This window comes from Indicator indicator, chromosome 12 (assembly GCF_027791375.1).
Source record: "Indicator indicator isolate 239-I01 chromosome 12, UM_Iind_1.1, whole genome shotgun sequence".
NCBI lineage: Eukaryota > Metazoa > Chordata > Aves > Piciformes > Indicatoridae > Indicator > Indicator indicator.
In genome coordinates this window covers 8891392-8914938 of record NC_072021.1, presented here as the reverse complement: position 1 = coordinate 8914938, position 23547 = coordinate 8891392, and positions in this window count along the sequence as shown.

Sequence of the window (23547 nt, the reverse complement as noted above, 5' to 3'; positions counted from 1 at the left end):
CCAAGCATTCCCACTCTCACTGGAAATTGCTGGTAGAAGACACCCCAGAGCTTTATGGCACAACAGCAACAAAGTGTCCTGGTTTTATTGGGATAGGAATTAGAAATGGCATCCAATGGAATCTTAAATGGGCCCAAGCTAAATGTGGGCAGACAAATATTGTCATCCTCCCCATGTCCTTCAGATCATCTATTTCCTGCCTGGTTTTTGAGCCTTGGACCTTAGGTGTTAAAGGCAAAGGAACACACTGCCCCAGGAGCCTTCAGCAAACCCCTCTCTAAAAGCCTCATCTCCCCTGGTGTAATTCTGCTCTGTCCGTCCCCAGTTGCTGGTTGCTGCACATTTCCAAGCCTCAGGAAACAAGATGAAAAAGGCCTCTCCATGTGCAGCACCTCTGCAGCCCAGGCAGGTCCCCAGGCTCTGTGCTGTACTCAGTGCACGGTGGCCCAGGCAGCTGCATCTTTCAAGGGATCTCCCAAGATTAAGGCTCAGAACATTCCAGGTGCCTTTGGGAAAAGCACTTAGTCCTTCTCTGGCTGGATCTGTTGTATAAATTATACCCTGGCAGGGGATGTTCCAGGGCATTGGAATTCAATCCTCCATAAACTGTTGACATAATCCTTGGCATGGGTTTCACTGAAGCCAGCTGGCAGTGTCCCAGATCATTCCACACGCAGCTCAGGAGCCAGCACAACCCAAGGCCATCCTCAGCAGACATGCAGCAGGCAGCCCCCCTGCTCTGTGCCAGCCATCCCCATGCTCCACAGCCAAGCTGGGCATGGTCTGCTGAGTGGCACAAAGAGCCTCAGTAAGGCAGGGATGGTGCAGCTCCTCTGTGAGCACTTGTAGGGAAATGTGTCCTTGCCCTCTCAGAGGGAGCAGCTGCCAGCAAACACATCCTGCAGGAAGCTCAGGCTCACACCCACAGGGAACGTCTGCCAGGAGAAAAAGGGAAGCAGTGTGGTGGCCTGTGGGGGCAAGATTTCTAATATCCTGCTCTTTCTAAGTGCAGGGTAAAAGCTGTTTATGCATTGCTCCCCTCCCAGTAAGAGAGCAGGGTGGCCCTGTCCAACTCCAGAGATCCTTTGCTCTAGCTGGCACTCCCTATCCTACCTGGCAACCTTGGCACAGCCATAGGAGCCAGGCCACCTCTCATTCTCCTCCAAAGAGGCCTGAACAGGAGAACACTTGGTGGTGCCACAGCTTTGCTTGAGGCCACGAAGCAACAACCTGGAATTGATGCAAGAGGAATGGAAAGAGGGTAGAAGCAGAGAGCATCCTCCTCCTCCTTCTCCAGCCACGACTTCCCTTTGTCCTTGCCCAGCCTGCTGAGCTCCTCACCCTGGCTGAGCCTTTCACTTGAAAACATTTTGCTTCCTGAGCCTCCCGGATGCACAAACAACTGATGTCTCCTCCAGCTTTTGGATCTCAGCAGGTTCGGAGCTGGGTTCAGACTACGAGTCATTATTCTTCCACCGTATTTCAGCCCTCAGTTAAATGCAGGCTCGGCTCGGCTCGGCTCGCGGCTCAAGGTCGCCATCTGGCGGCCGGGAGCGCCTCATGCACCGCCGGCGGCAACATGGCTCCTGCGGGCACGCAAATGCAGTGCGGGAGCCGCGCTGGGGGGGAGGCTCGGGTGAGGGTCAGCGAGGGCTGAGCAGAGACGAGGAGAAAAGTAGCCGGGGAAGGGAGCGCTGGAACCCGCGGAGGGACAGGCGCAAAGGTGCGGGGAAAGGAGCGCTAGAACCCGCGGAGGGACAGGCGCAAAGGTGCGGGGAAAGGAGCGCTAGAACCCGCGGAGGGACAGGCGCAAAGGTGCGGGGAAAGGAGCGCTAGAACCCGCGGAGGGACAGGCGCAAAGGTGCGGGGAAAGGAGCGCTGGAACCAGCGGAGGGACAGGCGCAAAGCTGCTTCAGCAGGCGGGCGGGGCCGGGGTGTGAGCCGTGCCCGAGTCAGGCTGTGCGAGCTGCCTGCTGGGTTTTGTTCGCCTCAGACAAACTGACCGTTTGGGGAGCTTTTGCCCATACAGAAATGAAAATCTGCCTGGAAAATGTAGTGAGGGACTTGAATTTGGGGGGAGGAGGGGGGGGTGGAGGAATGAAGGAAGAAAATCTAGGGAAATTTCAAACCTATGAAGGCAAATTATGTCTGATGGGAAGAAAAGGACTTCCTTGCTCTCTGTTGGTTTTGTAACAGGCAGATGCGTTCCGGTGTTATTTCAGAGCTTGCTGCAGGGAGAGGGCTGCTCCACCCCATTGCTTTGCCAAACTTCGTTTCTTTGAAATTCCTCATACCACTCGCTTGCCTCGGGCTGAATTTCAGCTTGAAGTGTTTCTAAAAATAGTTCAGCCATGGCCAGAACTGGTTAGGGATGAAACACTCGTTCTTGCCCGTGTTAAAAATCAAGCACAGTCGTTCTGTGCCATCACAACACACAAACCATGCAAGCTGGATTGCCTCCCTGTGTTTGGGCCTGAAGCCAGCAATGTAACTTTAGCCAGACTATTAAAGCCTTAAAAGCTCTGGAAAATGTGCTTCTCGGTAGGGACTTCATAGAATTTGGCAGCTAAAATCCTTGAGGATGCATTGAATTCCAGCACAGGACCCTCATGGGTAAAGCAGACTTTGCCTGCCTGAGCTGCTTGTGGCTGCTGCTGTGCTATTGGCTGCCTCAGACAGCTCCATGTGTTGTGTGCTTACCTGCCCTGAGTGGTGGCTCAGAGCGGGCAGCATGGTGGCCTCAGCTCAGGGTCTGTCACACCCTCTGCTCACACAAGGCTGGGTGCCATACAGCACCTATTTCTTTCCCACTTGGGACCCATGGGGATGTAGATATGAGGCCACTTGTTTTCCACTTGTTCTCTAAAAAGCCCTGGCAGTTAAACATTCACAGAAGTTAACGTTAAGTTCACAAAGCCACAGAATCCTCTCCAGAACGTGGAGCCCAGCTGTGCAGTCCTCATTCCAGCCCTTGTGCATGTGCCTCTGTACCACAGGCATCTTGTTTCAGCTGGATGGGGCTCATATCCCAGTGGTACCCTCTCTGTCACGATGGCAGAAGTCCTGGCATGTAAAGAAACCAGAGTGCAAAGAGGAGAGAGCTGTGCAGCTCAGTACGTTTCAGTGCCTGAGCATCAGGAGCTGCCTGTGCAGGCAGACTACAGCCCTGCCTTTGGAAGTGCTGAGCATGCTCCCAGGTTTGGGAGGCTCTTGTTTTGCAGTCTGAGATGTCAGATGTTTGCAAAGCTAAGGTGGGTATTAAGAACCCAGCATTTGCTGCTATTAAAGAAAGAAAGAAAAGGCATCTCCAAACTAAGAGAGGTCCCTGTGATTCGTACCCAGCTGGTTGCCATTTTCAGGTTGCTGTGACCTCTGCTACCGAGACCTCCGTGACAGGGCAGACAGCTCCCAGCCAGTGCCAGCACACAGCAGTACAGTCTTAGAACTGCAGACCCATCCATTCCTCCTGTGCACCGAGAGGCAGATCAGCCGCGGCAGGGCTTTCCCTGCTCGCCGGCACAGCCTGTGGCTGCTGGAGCTCCCCTGCGCGGTCGGAGACCACCACCTGCTGGGGGCTCGGCTGTGCCAGCTCTGCCGCTGTAGAGACCACCACCTGCTGGGGGCTCGGCTGTGCCAGCGCTACCACTGTAGAGACCACCACCTGCTGGGGGCTCGGCTGTGCCAGCGCTACCGCTGTAGAGACCACCACCTGCTGGGGGCTCGGCTGTGCCAGCGCTACCGCTGTAGAGACCACCACCTGCTGGGGGCTCGGCTGTGCCAGCACTACCGCTGTAGAGACCACCACCTGCTGGGGGCTCGGCTGTGCCAGCGCTACCGCTGTAGAGACCACCACCTGCTGGGGGCTCGGCTGTGCCAGCACTACTGCTGTAGAGACCACCACCTGCTGGGGGCTCGGCTGTGCCAGCGCTACCGCTGTAGAGACCACCACCTGCTGGGGGCTCGGCTGTGCCAGCGCTACCACTGCAGAGACGACCACCTTTGGGGGGGCTTGTGTTGGTGATGCCACCATCTCTGGGTAAATACAGGTGGCATGGTGACAGATCTTGGCCGCTGAGCATTTGGGCCAAGGTGGAGCTTCCAGAACACTTCTTCATCCTCTCTGCACCCTCCTTTTCTGCACAAAGCACAGAAGTGTGCTCTGCCTGCTGCACTCTGAAGCGAGGCATGGGAGCTCAGACGTGTTCCTTTCCCACCCCACACAGCCCAGATTCAGCTCCTTACTCATGCAGGGAGGAGTGCCAATGAAAAGCCTTGTCTGTCATCTCTGCATTTCTCTTTGTACAGCTGATGGCTTAATTGTGCAGCTCACACAGGGGGCATTAGGGGAATGCAGGGAGCCGCTGCAGCTTTCCTCGAAAGTAGGACAGGAGTAAAAAGGCAGCAAGGAGGAGTTCTGAAGGCAGTGAGAGGGCTGAAACTCCTCTGCAGGGGTTCTTCCTTACTGACTCATCTGAAAGCTGTACTCCCACTTTTCACTTGAAAATGAACCTCTGCCCCTTCCTTGACTGGGGTTGCCCCTCTGCACTTCCTTCCCTCACAGGCATGTGGGGGGGTGCAAACACTGGTGCATGCTCAGCCCTGCTCTTCTGCTCTGGCAGTGGTCACACTGCATGCTTGCACTGACACTTGCACCACGGCACCTGCTGCTCAGAGAGAGCTTCCTCCTCCCCAGCTGTAAAAGCAGAGCCACTGCTGGAAGGTCCCTGCTCTGGAGTGCTTGGCAGGTGCCTTGCTCTTGCCTTTCAAACACCCATCAGACAGTCTCCCATCGTGTGTGAAGTGTCAGAAATGGTGAGAGAGGAGCGTGGAGCACACTGCCAGATGGAGGCAGGGGACATGCTCCAGCACCCCTTGCTCATCACACAGGGTGTTCCAGATGGGAGAACACTGATAGCTGCTTTGCTGCTGTCCTTCACACAGCTGTACTGACAGTAACAGCACATTGCCAGCCTGGGAAGGTGGCTCTCTGAGATGTGAAAGTAAGGAGCAAAAAGACCTGGAAATCTGAATTGTGCAATTGCTCACCCTGAGGTTAATGCAGCCCTGCATGCTTTCCATTGCCTGCCTCAGGCCTGGAACAAGCAGTCTGAGTTTGGAGATGAGCATGGTGGCCAAGTCCCAGCTTGCCAAGTCTGGTGCTCCCCTGAGTCAGTGGTCTGAGTCCTAAACCCTGACTGCAGGCACACCACTTGCAGGAGAGCCTTCCTGTAAAGCATTAGCTCCTGTAAATCTGTCAGCTCTTAGGAAGTGCCTGGATGGTGCTGAGCCCTGATGGATAGATTCCTGTCTGAAGATGAGAGGCAGAGACTCAAGGCATCTCTGGAGTCACAAATTCCTGCTTCTTAACCCAAAGCCCCTTGCTGAGAGATTGGGCACCCAGGCAGCTGATCATAAACTCAGCCTTTCGCTCCTGCACAAACAGGATGTGGCAGCAGCACACCCAGCAAGATGTAACAAGAACTCACCTGAAAAATGAGTCAACAGATCAGCATTTTGAGGAGTGAGGAGAGATTTTCTGTTCCCAGGACAACAACTCTAGGCAAGGCTGGGAAGTGATGTTTGCTGTTGTGGAAACACAGCATGGTCTGATCTCAGCATTGCAGTCAGGGCTGAGTTATTCAATTGTTGGTGAATATTCTCATCAGTTGCTGTGTCACTGCCATTGCTTCACTTTGGCAGGGATGTCACAGCCTAGGTCAGCTCAGGCCAGCAGGGTACCCTCCAGGCTGAGCCCTTTCAAGACATAGCCCCTGCAGGAGGCAGTGTCCTGTGTAAAGAGCAAGGTGAGAGCTGCACTATCCAGCATGAAAAATACAGAACTCACTGGTAACTGGAGACCTCTTTCTTCCCACAAATTCTCTCTATTCTGTCAAAGTAAAAGGCTTGATGCTGAAGAAGGACCTGCTTGGTGCAGGTGCTGGGAAAAGCATGCAGCAGTGTGGCAGTTTTAGGCTGATGCCTAAATTGATTGAGTAGAAAAGTGGTAGAATGCAAATAAATTACCATTGGATGCAGAAGAAAAATAATGATAAGGTCTAAATAATCCCATTGGTCTGATAACTGACAGAAAGTTAGTTGTATAAACTAACTTTCTCTCCTTTCAGCTTCTTTGCTCTAGCAGATGCTAGGTGCTTCTGCTTGGCTTTTGCTGACCTTGGCTGCATTTCTTTGTTGTGGTTAAGTACTAACAAGCTACTCTCTGCTCTTCTTTCTCTTGTCCCTTGTACAGGGGGGGAAGGCAGTTGTGAGGGGGAAGCTGCTAGTAACCCCCTGGATTTGTCCAGGGGAGTTCTTGTGTTGTTTATAAATTGTAAATATATGTAAAATGTTGTATATTTTCTACATATTCATTGCATTCCATAGTTCTAGATTGTAGTTTTGCTTCTAAACGTAGCTTCATTTGCTTCCATTTGAGCTGGGCTGGCAATTTTATTTTGGGGTAACTTCAACCCACTACAAGCAGCACTGACTCCTTCTGCAAGGCTGCAGCACTGCAGCCCTGCATGGGAGGTGTGGCTCTCTCTTAATGCTGCTTGACTTTGCCATAGGGGCTTTTGTATTTGTGAGTGTTCCTGCTCACACAGAAAACTTCTGTCTCTGCATCTGCTTCCCTGGGGACTTCTGGACTTGCCAGCAACCTTGAGCTCCCAGCCACAGGAACACTTTCCCACTGTGCAGGGAGAATTCATTAGCTTGTCCTTCAGCATGTCTCAGCAGCTCAGAGATGATTAACTCATCTTTTGAGTGATTAATACTCGTTGGTGGATGAGAGGCATAGCTCTGGTGCTTGTGAGGTGCTTGGGGACCCTGGAAAGGAAGGCAGAAGGGGAATGCAAAGTGCACAGGTGGGATTGAGGGGCAGACTAACCCTCCAGCTGGGTCCCATTCTGGCTGGCTTCTCCAAGCCCCACAACACAAACTCTGAACAGCCCTTTGCAGCCTTTGTCTGACAGTCAGATCTGGGGTTCTGCAGGGAGTCCCTCTGAGAAGAAGGCATTTCTCTTAGTGCTGCCTAACTGCAGCCATGCTGACAGCCCCAGCTGTACCTCCTCTGCTAAGAGAGTTGCAGTGCTCATCAGCAGGCTCCTCACTGGTGGCTGCAGAGGCCCTGCCAGGCATGGGAATCATGGATTTGCCTTGACCTGCCTTGGAAGCTTTCCTGGAACTCATGGCTGTGCTTGAGTGGGCACAGGCCTCGTTACTGCAGCTTTGATGTGACAGAGGCATGGCAGAAATGCAGCACAGATGAAGCCATCACAGCACATCTCCAAGGCAAGTCGTGCCCTGGGACAATGCCTGCACATCACTGCACACTGCCAGCAGCACCCTCCTCTGAAAGTCCCTCCTGGGACTGCTCTGTGGCTCTGCCTGCACCTTGAATGCACAAAGAGGTAGGTGCATGTTTGTCATCTCCCAGAGCTGCTCTGTCTGCCCTTGCACATCTGGCTGAGGTAGCTAATAGGGCTGTCGTTCAAACTGGGGGAGAAAGGGAGGTCAAAAGATAAAGCCCACGTTTCACAGCCAGCTCCAGTGCTTTTGTCAAAAAGCTCTCGTGTTCTGTCCCTAAACTGACCCTGGCAGCCTTGCAGGAAGCAAGGTGGCTTCAGAAGATTGTCATCTGCCCCCTTACGGTGGGGATGCCTGCAGTGCTGCTCTGCTGGAGTGCACTGCCAGCACCAGCCCTCTGCAGGGCTCTCTGGCCCATAGTACCCATGCAGCCTAGTCTTGACGTCAGCAGCACTGCAGGCAGTAAGAATCTCCGGGTTTAGGAGAGGTTCCCTTAGTCTTGAGAAGACTGAGAGGGGATCTGATCAATGTCTATAAATATCTGAGGGGTGGGTGTCAGGAGGAGGGGGCCAGGCTCTTTTGGGTGGTGTACAGTATAAGACAAGGAACAACAGATTCAAGCTCAAACAGAAGATTTCACCTCAACATGAGGAGAAACTTCTTTACAGTGAGGGTGACAGAGCCCTGGAACAGGCTGCCCAGAGAGGTTGTGGAACCTCCTTCTCTGGACACATTCAAAACCCACCTGGATGCATTCCTGTGCAGACTGCCCTGGGTGATCCTGCTCTGGCAGGGGGGTCAGACTGGATGATCCAGAGATGCTTAGAGACGGGGAGACTCTGGCTCCTAAGTGCCTTCTTCAGAAGAGAAACCTCAAAGGGAAGAGCTTCAGGAGCAATGTCTTCTCTGGAGTCTTTCAGGACCCATCTGTGTGCATTCCTGTGTGACCTGCACTGGATTCTATGATCCTGCTCTGCCAGGGGGTTGGACTTGATGATCTCCAAAGGTCCCTTCCAACCCCTAACATCCTGTGATTCTGTGATCTCTGGAGGTCCCCTCCAACCTGTAATGTTCTGTGATTCTGTGATTCCCTACCTGTGCCATGTGACAAACACACTGCTGATTCTGGGGGCAGGGATGGAAGCAGCAGGAGCCTGAGAGCCCTGCAGGAGAAGGCTGCTCCAGCAGCACCGCTTGGGCTCCTGGCACTGCTGGTTTAACTCAGGCAGTTCTGCTGCTAGTCCTTGGATCCAGACGTTCTCCCTTCCACCAAAGAGAAGCTGTGAGCTGGTGAACAGACAGATGTTTCCAGAGTGGGACCTTCCCCAAGGTGCAGCACTCAGTGATGTGTTATTGATGGGGTTTCACTTTTCCCACAGGCACACAGGGCTGTTCTGCCAGGAAGCTTAAACAAGAAGGGGTTCAAAGATTGCTGGAAGTGCAGATGCAGCCCTTACTGCTGTAGGAATTCTTTCTCTTAGCTACACATTAAAGAGCAAGATGTGGTCCTGCTGGAGCATAAATGATGGCAGGACTGACAGCTTGTGGCTCTCCACTGCTGGCTGCAGGTGCAGCTTAAACGGTCTCCAGCCCTCTCCTGGGCTCACTTCCATCCATTGCCCTCTGAAACAGGACTGTACTGTGTGAGGGGCACCCTGCTTGAACCTCACCCAGCAGCAAGCTCACCATATTTGGAGGGCTCAACATTGAGGTCCTCAGAGCACCTTCAGCTGCTTCAGCTGACCTTGCAGGGCCCTCACTGGCCAGGGCAGGACTTTGTGCAGGGCTGCGGGTGGAGGAAGGGCTTTTCATTTTGGAAGCATCACTATCCCTCAGGGAGAAGAGTGAAGGTCACTCTGAAGGTCACATTCAGACTCGTGTCTTCTGACCCCTAAGGACCTTGATAACTGAGTGTTCTTTTCTCTTCTTCCAATGCAGCTTAAATTTTCACAGACTGGTCAAATAATTGCTTAAATTCTAACTCCAACAAATGCAAGACAAAACCCCCACTGCTGGATCATGGTAAAGCAGAGAAAATGTGCTGAGAAATGAGCTGACTTGACTGGCAACAGCACCTTCTATGCCCCAGTGAGTCCTCTGGAACTAGAGAAGTGTGCATGGATGATGTAAATAAGAGCAGCACTTTGCACTCATCCTTCCAGGAAAATCAGTCCTGACAGCTTCTTGGATTTGCCTCTTCTGGTGCCTTAGAAACTGCTTCTGACTGACTGTTCAGCCAAGTGAAAAGGGAGAGTCAAGCCAGGGTAGCCTCTTGCATGTTGTGTTACTGAGGCTGGCAGTGCCCGCTGCTAACACAGGGTGTTCTCCTGTGCCAAAGCACAGCCAGGGCCCTCTGCAGGCTGTTCCTGAGCCCTGGCAGCCGACACCATTCTGTGCCACACAGAATCACTGAGGTGTGTTGAGCAAGCTTAGATTGTCCCCTAACCAGCAGTGATCAGTGACACAGGGGAAAGGACACTGAGTAAAAACTGCAGCCCAAGTATAAAAACAGCCTGGATGAAGCACTGGGGCTGGAAGGTGGCAGAGCTCAGGGCTGCAAGCCTAGGACCTCAGAATCCTCCTCCTGTGCCTCCTACCCCAGCATTTACAGTCTCTGCACAAGGTGCCACTGAAGTTCCCATGCCACAGGAAGGGAGAGCTCTGCACCACTGAAGGGGTTCCCTGCAGGATCTCTAGGCCCTGGAGAAAGGGCAGATTTGAGTGCTTGCTTAGCAGGCATGGCAGCCTGCAGCTCCCCTGGCTTTGGGCCCCTGGCAGAGCCCATGCCTAGGCAGCCAGGCTGTGGTACTGACTGGGCCCTGCAAGCACTCAGCACCCATGTCTCATTCTTCTCCCTTGACAAGAGCCACCCTGGTGCCTGCAGGCAGGTGGGTGGGCACAGTTCCTACAGCAGGAAGCAGCAAGCCCCCCAGGCAGCACCCTGTGGGACATGGTGAGCAGCTGCAGTCCTGGGGCACTGTTCTGCTCCTCTCTCTTGAAGCCCTCTCAGCTGCCCCTGCAGCAGCTGGAGCAGGAAGCAGTGTCCCCCTGTACTCCCAGAGCCCGTGGCACCAGCCCTCAGCGTGCTGCTGGACAAATCTCATGGCACTACCACGTCCTGCCCCTCGGTCACTGCAGCCTGTGAGAGCCAAGCAGGCTGCACAGGAAGCTCCTCCGGGGCTCAAGAAGCATCATCTGCACTGCAGCTGACACAGGGTTAGCAGGGTGTGGGAGGTGCAGGGACTTCCATCTGCTCCAGATCTTTCTCATAGCCTTGGCACAGGTGTGCAGGCAATGGAAGGAGTGAAGCAGCTTGCTCGCTGTTTCCCCTCTCCTGTGACCCTGGTGACAGTGAGTAAGGGTAGTGCTCACAACCCACTGCATTACCATAGTAACTCAGCCTGGAGCTGGTGGCTGCACAAGGAGATGCAGGAAGGGAAACCACTGCCTAAGGAAGGAATCAGTTCCCTGCTGCCTGGCTCCATGGTCCCTGTCTGCCCTGCCTCCTGCTCTGCATGGATTCCTCTGGCACGTTACAGCTTAGGGGTAAGGCTGTGCTTGCAGGGCAGCGTTTCCAGAGGAGCCAGCCCTTGGTGTGTCTAAGTGGAATCAGACAGGCTGAACATGGCAGCGTGGCAGTGCCTGAAGCCTGGAATGTGATCTCTGGATCTGCCTGGGAGCCATTCCTCTGATCTGCAAGGAAGGCTGTGCCCACAGTCCTGCCAAGAGCCAAGAGAAGAAAGTGCAAGTTTACTACATCTGCTAAAGCATTGGGTTCTGTAGTAGCAGGGGAAGGAGCTGGGGGTTCCCAGAGCTCTGAGACACATCCAGGGTGGGCTTCCAGCCCTGGACCTCACTCCCTTGAGGCTCCCACAGGCCCAGGGGTAGTCTTCTTAGGAGTCATCTTATTTCACAGGTGTGAGGACTTTGCAATCTCTGCACAGCTCTTTGCAGGCTGTTTTCTGAGGAGCAGAAGGCACTGAGCAGTTGTGACTGCTTTGCCTTCAGCAAGGCAACCTCAGGTGTGTGGAACTGGGAATTTAAACACTTGCACTCTCTCCTCACACTGAGTATCAGCACAGTTGGTCATTCTGCACTCTTCTGCTCCAGCTCCACAGGATCTCAAGGCTCCATAGCCTGTGAGATCTCTGCAGACACAGAGGTCAGGGATGCCTGCCTCCAGCCCACGTGCTGGCAGCCACAAAAGGCATGTTCCCATTACAGCCAACAGCAACCTGCCTTCAGGACAGCCTCTGAGCTTCCTTATTCCCAGCTCAAATGGTGATGGGATCAGGAGAGGTATGAGCCAAGTGCACCCAGTGCTGGGAAGCCAGGCACCTGCTTCCCCAGCTGCTCCTGCCTGCTCCACAGCCCTGCAAGCCTGGGTCACTTCCCAGTTCAGGACATGCAGCTTTGGTTTTGCCACCATCATGGAGTGTAAAGAAGGATGAAGGAAGGTGCACCCTGAAGGCTGAATGTCTCCCAGTGGCCAAAGGCATGCAGAGCCTGCACCACAGCCTGCCAAAGGGAGCTACCCACTCAGCCACAGCCTGGGGGTTAGCCACTAGTGTGGCACTGCATGCTGGTGTCCTTCAGGTGTCTCAGGCACTCACCAGTTCAGGCCTTCCCATCTCAGCCTGGGCTGCTGTTGCCTGCTCTGCGTGGGAGACCAAGGAGTCTAAGACTGCTGCCTTCCCTGTGCACTGGCACCCTTCACTGCTGCTCCCAAATCTCCCACCAACATGTAAGAGCAGCCAAGTCCAAGGCTTCAGCAGCATGAGCCAGGCAGTGTGGTTAAGCACCCTCCTGAGCCAGCCTTACACCAGCAACTGCTCTGGAGGATCCAACAGCCAAGCTGCTGACATCCATATGCTGCATGAGTGGCATTTGCTTGTGTTTCCATCAGACAAACGTTTCTGCATGTCTCACTGCATGGCAACATCCACAGGGCAGCCCAATGGCTTTTGCAGGCTGCTCCTCCCTTGCTTCACACCATAAAGCCCAGTTGGGAAGTCACCCTGCGTCCCCTCAGCTGTCACTGCCTTGTCATAGGGGCAGCACCATGCCAGCCAGCTCCTGCCCTGGCCTGTTTCAGCCTGCTGGCACAGGGATTCACATTGCATTTGCACAGAACGTTACTGGAGTCACTTCAGGAACAAACACCCAGTTGTGTCCTCCTTGAGGCACTGGAGCACTGCCCTCTGAGGAGAGACTGAGAGCCCTGGGGCTTTTTAGTCTGCAGAAGAGAAGACTGAGAGAGGATTTAATAAATGCTTACAAATATCTGAGGGCTGGGTGTCAAGAGGGAGGGGACAGGCTCTGCTCAGCTGCACTTTGTGGTAGGACAAGGAGCAGTGGATAGAAACTGCAGCACAGGAGATTCCATCTCAACATGAGGAGGAACTTCTTCACTGTGAGTGTCACAGAGCATTGGAACAGGCTGCCCAGAGAGGCTGTGGAGTCTCCTTCTCTGGAGACTTTCAAGACCTATCTGGATGTGTTCTTGTGTGACCTGTGCTAGATTCTAGGGTCTTGCTCTGGCAGGGGTTTTGGACTCGATGATCTTCAGAGGTCCCTTCCAACCCCTAACATCCTCTGAGCCTATGATCCTCTCTGCAGGCTCTTTGGTATTTCCCTTCCCCTCCAGTGGCTCACAAAGGCACAGGAAAGAGACAAACCCCTTTCAGAATCAGTGACTGTGACAAAACAACTCGTGTCTCCTGTCTGTCTGAGGCTAAACTGATCACTTTTAGTTCTGGAGAGACCAAAGAAGAGTGAGAGCAGAGCAGGCAGGCCAGAGCATCCTTCTGCTGGCAAACACCTGGACTCTGCACTGGTGTGGTTGGCACATTTGGCACATGAGCCAAAAACCAAAATAATGCTAACAGTGGAAACCCCAAATCTCCCCACACTGGGCACAGAGCCCAGCTGAGGAGGTGCAGAACCAAACTCCTGGTCCTTCCATTTTTTGTTCCCAGGGATTTTTGCACGCACAGCCATGCTGCAGTGTTCCCAGTTCCAGCAAGGAGAGACTAGAAAATCTCTCTCTGTCCTTGCAGTAGCCTGCAAGTGGCTGGTTCCTGTGGGGAGGTGGATGTGTGCCCAGGCCTCTCCAGCTCAGTGCCACTGCAAGCGCCAGGGGCTGCTCCTGGCACACAGGGAAGCCAGTGCCTGCTGTAGCCCATCCTGCACACCTCCCTTTCTGCTCTGCTGTGAGCTGAGCAGAGAGCTTGTGCTTTGTCAAGGTTAATGAGATATTTATTCCATGTTGGATATCTCAATTTAAAGCTTAATTACTGCCCTAGAAAGCTTCAGTCCTTGGAAACTGGCATCCCTGTGTAGCTGAAAGCTGGAGCCCTCAGCTGTGTGGCAGTCCATGGAAGGAGCACTACGCCAGCTCCTGTTATGAAGCAGCTCCATTCTCTGAGGCAGTCACTCATGGGTTTTCCTCAAGTGCTCTCTACCCCCAGCTCTCATCCTTGTCCTTCCTTGCCACTCCCTTTCAAAATTCTCTGCTGTCTTCCTCCTTGGCATCTCTGTGAGGACACCTGGCTGGGGTGCATGGTCTCCAAGCCTGGGAGATCCTTCAGCCCCTTTGGGAAAGGTTTTCTTTCCATTAAGGCAATTCCCTGTTTGGCTGACAGTTTCCCTTCAGAGAAGACCTCAAGCTGTCTGTAGGATATGTGACCTGTCTGTCCCCTGGGCTGGATTCCTGTCTCCCTGGGGGTGCCTTCCCTAGCACATGGCTATGAGCCTTCAGAGACATGGGGAGAAGACCCAAGAGAAGCAGCCTGTGTCCCTGCACACGTAGGGCGACATGCAGAGCATGTGCACACTCCTCTGGGGGGGTCCCAGCTACAGCAGCCTGGTGCAGCATGAGCTGTGGTGCAGGGACAACTGAGCCTCACTGCTGCTGACACCAGCACCCCACAACAAGACCTGGCAATGAAATGGCAACATCAGAGAATCATAGAATGGTCCAAGCTGGAAGGGACCTCCAAAGGTCATCTAGTCTGACATCTAGTCCTCTCTGGCACCTCCATCCAACCTTGGCAACATGGCAGAGCCAAGCCCTGTGGTGTTGCCCTGGGGGGAAGGTGCACATCAGGTCAGAAAGCTGTGCCAGGCAGAGTGCAAAGCTGCAGAGGCCACAGCTGCAGCCTGCATCAGCAGAGCAGGTTCTGCTGCACTGCACTGAGATCATTAGCAGCTTGCAGAGAAACAGCCTCAGGAGGGTGAGCCCTCAGGGCAGCCAGGGCCTGAGCACTGCCCCCTTCTGCAGGCACTGCCCCAGCTTCCAGCGCTGGCTCCCGCTGCCTGTCTTGGTCTTCTTGCACACTGAGGCCAGGCACACCAGGCAGGCAGCTACTCAGGCCAAGCAGAGCTAAGAAGCTGCTGAGGCTGGCAGTGCTCAGGTGTGCTGCTAGAACCCCAATGTGCTGCCCTGGGCCATGCCATCCCCACGGGGGCAGAGGAAATGGGTCACCAGGAGGTGCCAGCAGTGACTCTGCAAGTGTCAGCAGGGAGCATTTGCACTGGGATGTGTTTCTGAGGTCAGGATTCTCTGTGTTCTCTGAGCTTTAAATAGCTGCAACCCTCAATATCAATCCAGGCTGTGGGATGGTGAGATTGAGAGCAGCCCTGCAGAGAAGGACTTGGGGTGCTGGTGGGTGAGAAGATGGACAGGAGCCAGCCCTGGCACTGGCAGCCCAGAAGGCCAGTGGCAGCCTGGGCTGCTTAAAAGCAGAAGCAACAGATGGGGAGAGAGGATTCTGCCCCTCTGCTCTGCTCTGCTCTGCTGTGGGGAGACCTCACCTGCAGTGCTGTGTCCAGCTATGGGGGCCCCAACACAAGAGACACAGACATGGCTCAGCAGGTCCAGAAGAGGCCACCAAGACGATCAGAGGGCTAGAAACCTCCCCTATGGGGACAGGCTGGGAGAGTTGGGGCTGTTCAGCCCAGAGAGGAGAAGGCTCCAAGGAGACCTTGGAGCAGCCTTCTGGTACCTGAAGTGGACCTACAGGAAGGGCTGTTCAGAAGGGCCTGTGGGGATAGGACAAGGGGCAATGGTTTGAAACTGGAGCAGGTTGGACCTCAGGAGGAAGTTCTGCACAGTGAAGGTGGATTTAGGCAGTGCTCATAGTTATGATAAAAGCTTAACCTTATAAAGTGAAAAAGCAGTGAAGCAGCACAGCTAAGAGATCTGTTTTCCCATGGATTTACAGTAGGATTCTCTAGCATCCAGCAAGACACAAACTCCCATCAGAATCGGTGTGGGTTGGGATCTTGCAGTCAGCCAAGCTCATGTACGTCTGCAGCAGAAGTAGCCCTGCACTTGAAAAGGCAGCTCCCAAGAGGAGAGGGTGCTGGGGACTGCTGCAAGGATGCTGTGCTCCTCCTGAAGAGGAAGACCTTAGAAATGCAGTCATCATCTTAACTGCTGCCCCTGTCTGTTGGCAGCAGCAAAGGAACCAGAGGTACTTCTGACTTAGTGAGCTCCAGAGACTGGGCCAGTGTGCTCCAGAAGCAGCACCAACAGGTAGTGTGCTTGAAAAATGGGATTCTATGGCTTGGAGAGATGCCAGGGAGTAAGTCTGATCTCCAAACCAGCAGCTAACAGACCATGAAGAGAAGCTGGCAGGAAGACATGGTGATCTGCTGTTGAGAGCTGGCTACCACCTTCTCATACCATGTGCAAGCTGCAAATGAACAACAGCACCTCTCTGAGATTCAGTTATGGGCCTTCTGCAAAGAGTCAAACACAGGCAGCAGCATTCAAACCAGCAGAGGTGGCCTGGATTCCTCCCAGTATTTCTATGTCACACCCAGGACTTCACTGAACAGAGAGCAGAAGCAGAGAGGAGGCCACTGATGTCTGCAGGTTTGGCATGCACCTAGTGCCAAGTGCATGCCAGAGCCAGCAAGCAGTGCAGCCCATGGTGTAACACAGGATCACCTCTTAGGATGCCTGGTGCACAAATCAAAGTTCAGCAGTCCTTAGTTCCACCTTCCTTAGATGAGAAGGAAGAACATCATCCATAGCTGACACTGTCATGAGACTACTCAGACTGGGCTGGCCAAGGCTCTGCTCTGACGTGAGCCTTCAATTGCTGTCATCCTGCCTGCAGGGCAGCAATGAAGATGCTGCTGGAGAGGCTCTGCCACGTCTCCAATCAAGAATTCCAGGGCAGGCTGGAACACATTTTGCAATGCTAGGGTTGTCTAGCCTGGCTCAGTGCTTTCTTTGCAGAGTGGACATTGGATACCCTGAGGATTAGGCAGTGCTATGCTGGATTTCACTGCTGTGCTCTTCCTGTCACAGCACAATCCACACAGCTGTTCCCCCTTGGGCTGTCAGTACCAGGGCCTTGAGGTCTTTCTCAGGAGCCACTTGACACTTGTTCAGAAGGACTGATACCAGACCATGCCTGGGCAAGTCACCTTAATGCTGCAATCTGCTGCCTCCCTCCTCACAAGCAGCGTAAGAACCACTGGCACTTAGGAGCAGCCAGGCTTTCTGTGGTGTGATCAAGCTGGTTCATCAGTTCTGCTCCAGGAAATCTCCCCTAAATCTCTCCAGGATTCACTAAGGTTAGATGAGGCATGCCAGTCAAGTGTACCAGCTGGTTTAATGCCCTCTCACCACCAGGCTTTCTCTTAACTAACCCAAACATTTTGCACTGAGGTTATTGACTGAAGTGACCGCTGGTTCCCACAGCCATGTTGCCTTTGCCCAGGCAGGATGCTGATGTGCCAGGGTCTCTGTGTGCTGTGCAGCATGTCCCAGAGGGACTGTAGCCATATCTAACACCACCATTAGGATTTAAGAATGTAGACAGGAGACAGCTGAGGGCAGGGGATCCAGCATCTGGAGCTGGGGCACTGCACAGGACCCTGACAAAGCAGAGGTGAGTGGTAAGCCTGCCAGCTGTGCCCCTCGCCAGCTCTTCCACGCTGTCAGAGTCCTTCCCTTTAACCCTGAGCAAGTTCACACTGGCCTCACCACAGCCATTTCTCCTGCATGGGCTTGCTAAGCACCAGGGTGGCTCCTGCCTTTTCCTGCTCTCTCCCAGGACAAACATCTCTGCCCTCCTTGCAGGTGGGGGTGGCTGAGCCAGCAAGGCCAGGTGCTCCTTGCCTTATCACCACTGTTTGCACAAGCACTTCACCCTCCCCGCCTCCGAGCCAGGGGAGTGCAGGCTCTGGAGCTGCACAGAGCACAAAGGTCATTTCCTGACCCAGGCCGAGGTCTAACTGATGGAGCCGTGAGCTGCAGTGCCTCTGAGGAGGAGAGCTAGCAAGGCTCTGTGCTGGCACAGGGCTGTGGGGTTAGCATAATGAGGAAGAATGGATTTGAGCTGCAGAACAGCCTGAGCTCTTCCATCAGTCTGCTTTACATGCACAGCTGCATCTGGGTATTGTGGAGGCTGCTGTCAGGGCATCCACAGGGGTTAGTGAACACCAGGCTTTGCCATATTCTTCATGGAGATTTTGCCTGGTGTATGGGAAGGGACTTCCAGAGAAAAAGCTGGGGAAGAAAAGCAGTCAGGACAGTGGCTGGACACCAGCACGCCCTGGACCTGGCCACTCTGGAGTTGAGCCTGCAGTGTATGTCCACCCAAGTCCTGCACATCCACAGCACAGTCTTAGGAAGCCGGGAGAGAAATCAAGATCTTCTGTTCATACAGACCAATGGAACCCATGGGAACAGACCAGGAAAAGTCTGGGAAAGCTGGCTTGGAGAAGGGTACACTGAGGGATGTGGGCGTAGGAAGGCTGAGGAGCAGGATGGGTTACAGCCTTGGTTTGGGGATGCACAGAGAGTGCAGGAGGCAGGTGTTGAAGTTCTGCACTTGTCCAAGCATGGCCAGGATTAGGCTTTCTTGCCCACAGAGCCTTTGTAAAATACTTCTTCACCGGGACAGACTTGCAGGTCTCCAGAACCAGGCATTTCCACTTCCCTTCACTGTAATTTTTAGCCAGGTTCCAAGAGTGGCTAGCATCTTTCCAGTTACCTTTACAGAGCAGGAGTCAGATTGAAATGAGTTGGGGTTTTAGGTTTGTTTGGTTTTAATTGGGTAGTTTAAATGAGAGCTTTGAATGTTTTTAGCCTGGTAAATACTAACATGCAAAGTCTGTGCCTGATGTTAGCTCATAGCCAGCTCTGGGACTCTCAGTGTTCTTCTGCCTTGCCTCATTAGAGACGTGCACTGAGCGTTTCACAGAAGCATAACTCATCCTCCTTGGTTTTCTGCAGTTTCCAAGCAAAAGCCAGGCTAAAGGACAGAGTGGAGAAGCAGTCCCTCTGCCTCTGTTGCTCAGACACTAGCCAGACAGCAGGAGAAGGGATTTGAGTTCCTTGATCTCGTGGCAGTCTATTGTAAGAGTAAAATTCTGAGCATCTACTGAGACATGACCATGGGCTTCACATCCCCACAGTAACTCAGCTGTAGCAGTGCTAGCAACCAGCACGGCCACTGCAGCTCCCTGTCCTGCATGTCTTTTATCTCCACACAGCTGCTGTCTTCTGGCCTTGCTGGCTGCTCCCAGGAATGTGTTTTCTGTTCTGGTTCCACAACCCCACAGTGCTCTGCTGTGGCACTCCGGGACCTTTAGCAGAAAGCAAGGGATGCAGTGGCCAGGTCCCATTTATCCAGCAGTGTTCAAAGCACTGCCAGCAGCTGGCAGGAGATGTTGGGGATCAGAACCATCCTCACAGCTCTGTTTGCAGCAGGAGTTTTGGAGCCCTGCCTTTAAGTTCTGCAGTGACTTCAGAGTGGGCATAGTGGGGCAAAAAGCTGAAGCCCAGCAGAGGTTTCTTGCTGACCTCTTCCTGAAGCTGCAGCCTGCTGGGGGCTCAGCCAGCACTGCAGCCTCAGTGAAGCCAGCAGTGGCACTTCTGGATGTCCAAGGCTGCTTTCCTTCCACGGGGAACATCCTGCAGCTGCAGAGCTGTTTCCTGTGTACTGACTCGATGTGCTCATTCTGGGATGTGTCATTCTGGGATGCACCCTTGGCCTTTGCTTCCTTGCCCAGCATGATTTTACATGCTGTTTGGACAGCAGAGAGAGCTTCCCACCCTGCCCTTTGCAGTTCTAGACCAGCAATGAAACCTGCCTGTGGCTGACTGAAAGACAGGCAGAACGACTGGCAGGGAGTGAGAGGTAGCTGCCCCTGCTGCAAGCAGCTGCCAAAGTGTTGGCCAGTACAATGGTAGAGTCTTGCAGATGGGCTGAAGAAGGAAGCCAGCAGAGCTGCTGGATGCTTGTGAGCCACCTCAGCACAGAAGCATGCCTGGGATGTGCAGCCACTCAGCAGCATGGACTGAGGGAGGTACTGCCCTGGAGGCAAGCTGCCAGCAGAGTGCTGTGCTTGTGAGGCCCTAGCCACAACTGCTGCTCGTGGCAGGGTGTGAGGAGGGGGCTATGGCACACATCTGTTTAACTGTTTTGGTGGAGAGGAGGGAAGCCTTGGCGTTCTGCATTGATTAAAGATGCCTGGATGCACTGGGAGGGATTTCAACTTACACAAGGCTCAAAAGCATGAACAGAGGGCAGAGGCAGAAACAGGATGCACTGCTCAGCTCTGCTTTGCCCTGCTTACACAGCACAGCACTGTGTGTCCTCAGGGTCTCCAGTCTGTCTGCGTGGGCTGGTCAGAACACTTGTGCCATGCAGACAAAGGCATTTGCACCTCGTTTGAGGCAAAAGACACATTCCACTAAATGGATTTAAAAGAGGAGGAACTACAGAATGTTTAAAGGCCACAAGGCAGGCTTTGCCCATGCTCTCCTGGAGGTGCTTTGCCAGCCTTTGAGGAACTGCCTTTCTGAGTTTCTGACTGCCTTCCTCTGTCATTCTTCCTGAGCCTTTTCCTCAAGCCCTCTCTTTTTTTGTCTCTCAGAGGATATGGGCAGCTCCATGTCACATCCTCCCTTGTACATTTTTTTTGCCCTTCCAGTGGAGAGGAATGTTCACTGAAGCTGTTCTGACCATGCTTGCCACTAAGGGTCAGGAGCTAGGGAGGGAAAAAAGCCAAAACCCAGAAAGGACAATTAGTTGTAGTCTATGTGCCAGCAAAAGCAAACCAACACAACACAATCTACCATTAGCTCTGGCACACAGCTCCCTGGGTTTGTCCTAATTTACAGTTTGGGGGCAAAAGTACCTCCATAGGGTTGCCTTGGTCAGTGACCTTGGTGTCTGCAGTTGTTTCTCTCAGATGTTCTCACTCCTCTCTCTTCTGACTGCTGCTGGTTGTTGTGGAGGCTTTTTCCCCCTTCTTAAATAAATTACCACAGAGGTGCTATCACCACAGAGGTGCTACCACCACAGCTGATTGCCTCAGCCTTGGCCAGTGATGGGTCCACCTTGGAGCTGTCTAGCACTGGGGCTCTATTGGACACAGGGGAAGCTTGCAGCAGCCTCTCACAGAAGCCACCCCAGTAGCTCCCTCCAAAACCTTGCCAGGTAAACCCACTACACATGCCTTAAGATTTCTGCAGCACACTTGTATTGTGATTTGATGTCATCTCATACCAGCTTAGACCTAAGAACCTACTGAAGCTGTGCTGCAAGATCTCGGTCTGGTTTGCATTTGCCGAGGCAGCAATATAGGTAAGCCCACAAGGTGCCAACAGCTCAGCTGTAGAAAAGTAGCACAGAGCCATCAGGGGCAGTGGAAGGACAGGAGTTAACGCTGTATCAGGGAGGCATGAAGTAGATGTACAAGAACTGGATCTGTGGTTGTGAAAAATGTCTTTACAGGGACAAGAACAGTAGGATGAAACCCAGGGGGGGGAAGAAGTGAGAATCCATATGGCAGAGAAAGGGTAAATGAGCAAAACACTGCTTGGCCAGGGCCCTGAGCTAGGTTATATGCTGTTGCATGATCACAGAATCATACACTGAATTGGGTTGGAAGGAACCTTAAAGATCATCTAGTTCCAACCCCCTGACATGGGCAGGGACATCTTAATACTGCAGAGGTCTCCAGCCTGTCTAAGGTTCTGCCTGCAACCACATCACCCACCTCTGAAATTCAGCAATACTGACTGTGATCTACCATCAGATTTGAACATCCTTCCAAAGAATATTGGCTTCCCAGCCTGTGTCCTCCTGCCTTCCACTGCAGGGCCAAGCTGCTCTTCTGTGTTCTTGTCAGTGCTGGTCTGCATCTACACAATCAAGTGAGAGGATCTCTGTCACCTGTGGGCCCAGAGCATGTCCCCTTCTCTTTCCTTCACTTGTTCAGACATGCTGAGGGGTAATGGTGGAGCACCAGAACAAATCACTCCCATGGCAGGCAGAGGATACCAGCATGGGCACTGCCCAGCAGTGAGTGTCAAAGGGCAGTGCTGAGCTGGCAGGAGGATGTTTGATTGATGTGACACTGGATCAGTGGCAAGCACCAAAGGAGCAGGAAAAAGACAGGGGTGGGAAGTGTGGTAGGGAATGGCAGTAGAGGAGCTGGCAGGCGCAGAGGAGTTGGTTCAGAAGGGAGATGCAGCCCCACCTCTGCTGGAGTGAGCAAACCTGCCCTGCATCTCAGCACATTGCTCTCAAGTGCATTTAATAACAGGTGTCAGAATGCCAGCTGGCTCACGGGAGGGAGCTGTGCTGGGGACACCAGTCACACTAGGGTAAGACAGCTCAGGCTGCCTTGCAACACAATTCAAGTGCCAGCAAGCTGCTCCAGAGCAGAACAGAGCATTTTGACCTGGCGACCAAAGCCGCAGCTTTGCACGGGCACCGGAAACCACAGGGGCTGGCATCCAGAGAGAGGGGAAAGGAGGAGAGCAACCATCACCCAGCCCAGCAAGCTAACAGCCATGCCCACAGTGCTGCTCCTGCCAGCCTCCTGCCAGCAGAGGAAGTCCAGCAGCCAGCCAAACTGCAGCTATGACGCCTGCACTGTGTCAGCACTATGCAAAGCATGCAGCACAGGCCCAGCCCTGCCTCCACTGCTCTCCATGCCCACACTGCCTCTGCCAACCCACACACGTGCTTGCCAGTCCCTGCCCGGGGCTGAGGGGCAGGCTTCATGCAGCAAGCACATGTTGAAAAATTTTATTCAGAGTGAATGGGAAACTCTACAGCTTCTCTCATGGCAGAAATCGCAGCTATGGGGACTCGGATTCTTCTTTCACACTGGGATTTTGTTTCCTAACAGTCTCTTCAGAAGCATCTAAACTGCAGAGCTGCTGGAAATCTGTTCTGTTTGCAATTCTTGTCCAGCAGCACTGTCATATGGGGACAAGACCCTTAAAAGCTGTTTCCAGTTCCACACCTGTGGCCAGCTGTCCTCTCAAAACAGCACCAGCCAGGAAAGGGCCTGTGGTGGGTTGAAATTACCCCCAAAATAAAATTGCCAGACCAGCTCAGATGGAAGCAAATGAAGCTATATTTACAAGCAAAACTAAAATCTAGAAATATGTAATGCAATGAATACGTACAAAATACACAATATTTACATGCATTTGCAATTTATAAGGAATACAAGAGCCCCCCTGGACAAAACCAGGAGGGTTACCAACAGCTTCCCCTTCTTGACTCTCTTACCCACTCTGTCCAAGGGAAAAGAGAAAGAGGAGAAAAAAAACAGAGAGTAGCTTGTCAGTACTTAGCCACAACAAAGAAATGCAGCCAAAGTCAGCAACAGCCAAGCAGAAGCACCCAGCTGGTATCTGCTAGAGCAAAGAAGCTGAAAAGAGAGAAAGAGTTTATACAACTTTATGTTAGTTATCAGACCAATGGGATTATTTAGACCTTATTATTTTTCCTTTGCATCCAATGGTAATTCATTTACATTCTACCACTTTCTACTCAATCTGTGGAAAATTTCCTAGGCATTTGCCTAAAACTGCCACAGGGCCTTTTCTCCTCTTTCAGCAGTCTTCTCGCAGATCACCTGCTTCCAAGCACAGAACCTAAAATGCTGCCCCCCACCCCACAAGCACACACACACTAGTTCCATGAAGTTCAGATCCTCCTGACAAGATCCTTTGAATGCAGTGTGGGCTGCACCGTCCAGTTGCCAGCGTTTTCAGTGCTGCCAGCGTCATGTGGGAGACATCACTGCAAACAGGAACGTTAGGAACAGAATTTGGTTTTAGGAAGAAGTTAGGAACTTTGGGTTTTGGTCAAAGTTATATCTGATTTTCTTAAAATGTTGTCATATCCACACCTCCTTCCAGTGCCTTAAGTGTCAGAAATTTGCTGCCCACCTCCCCTGTGACTG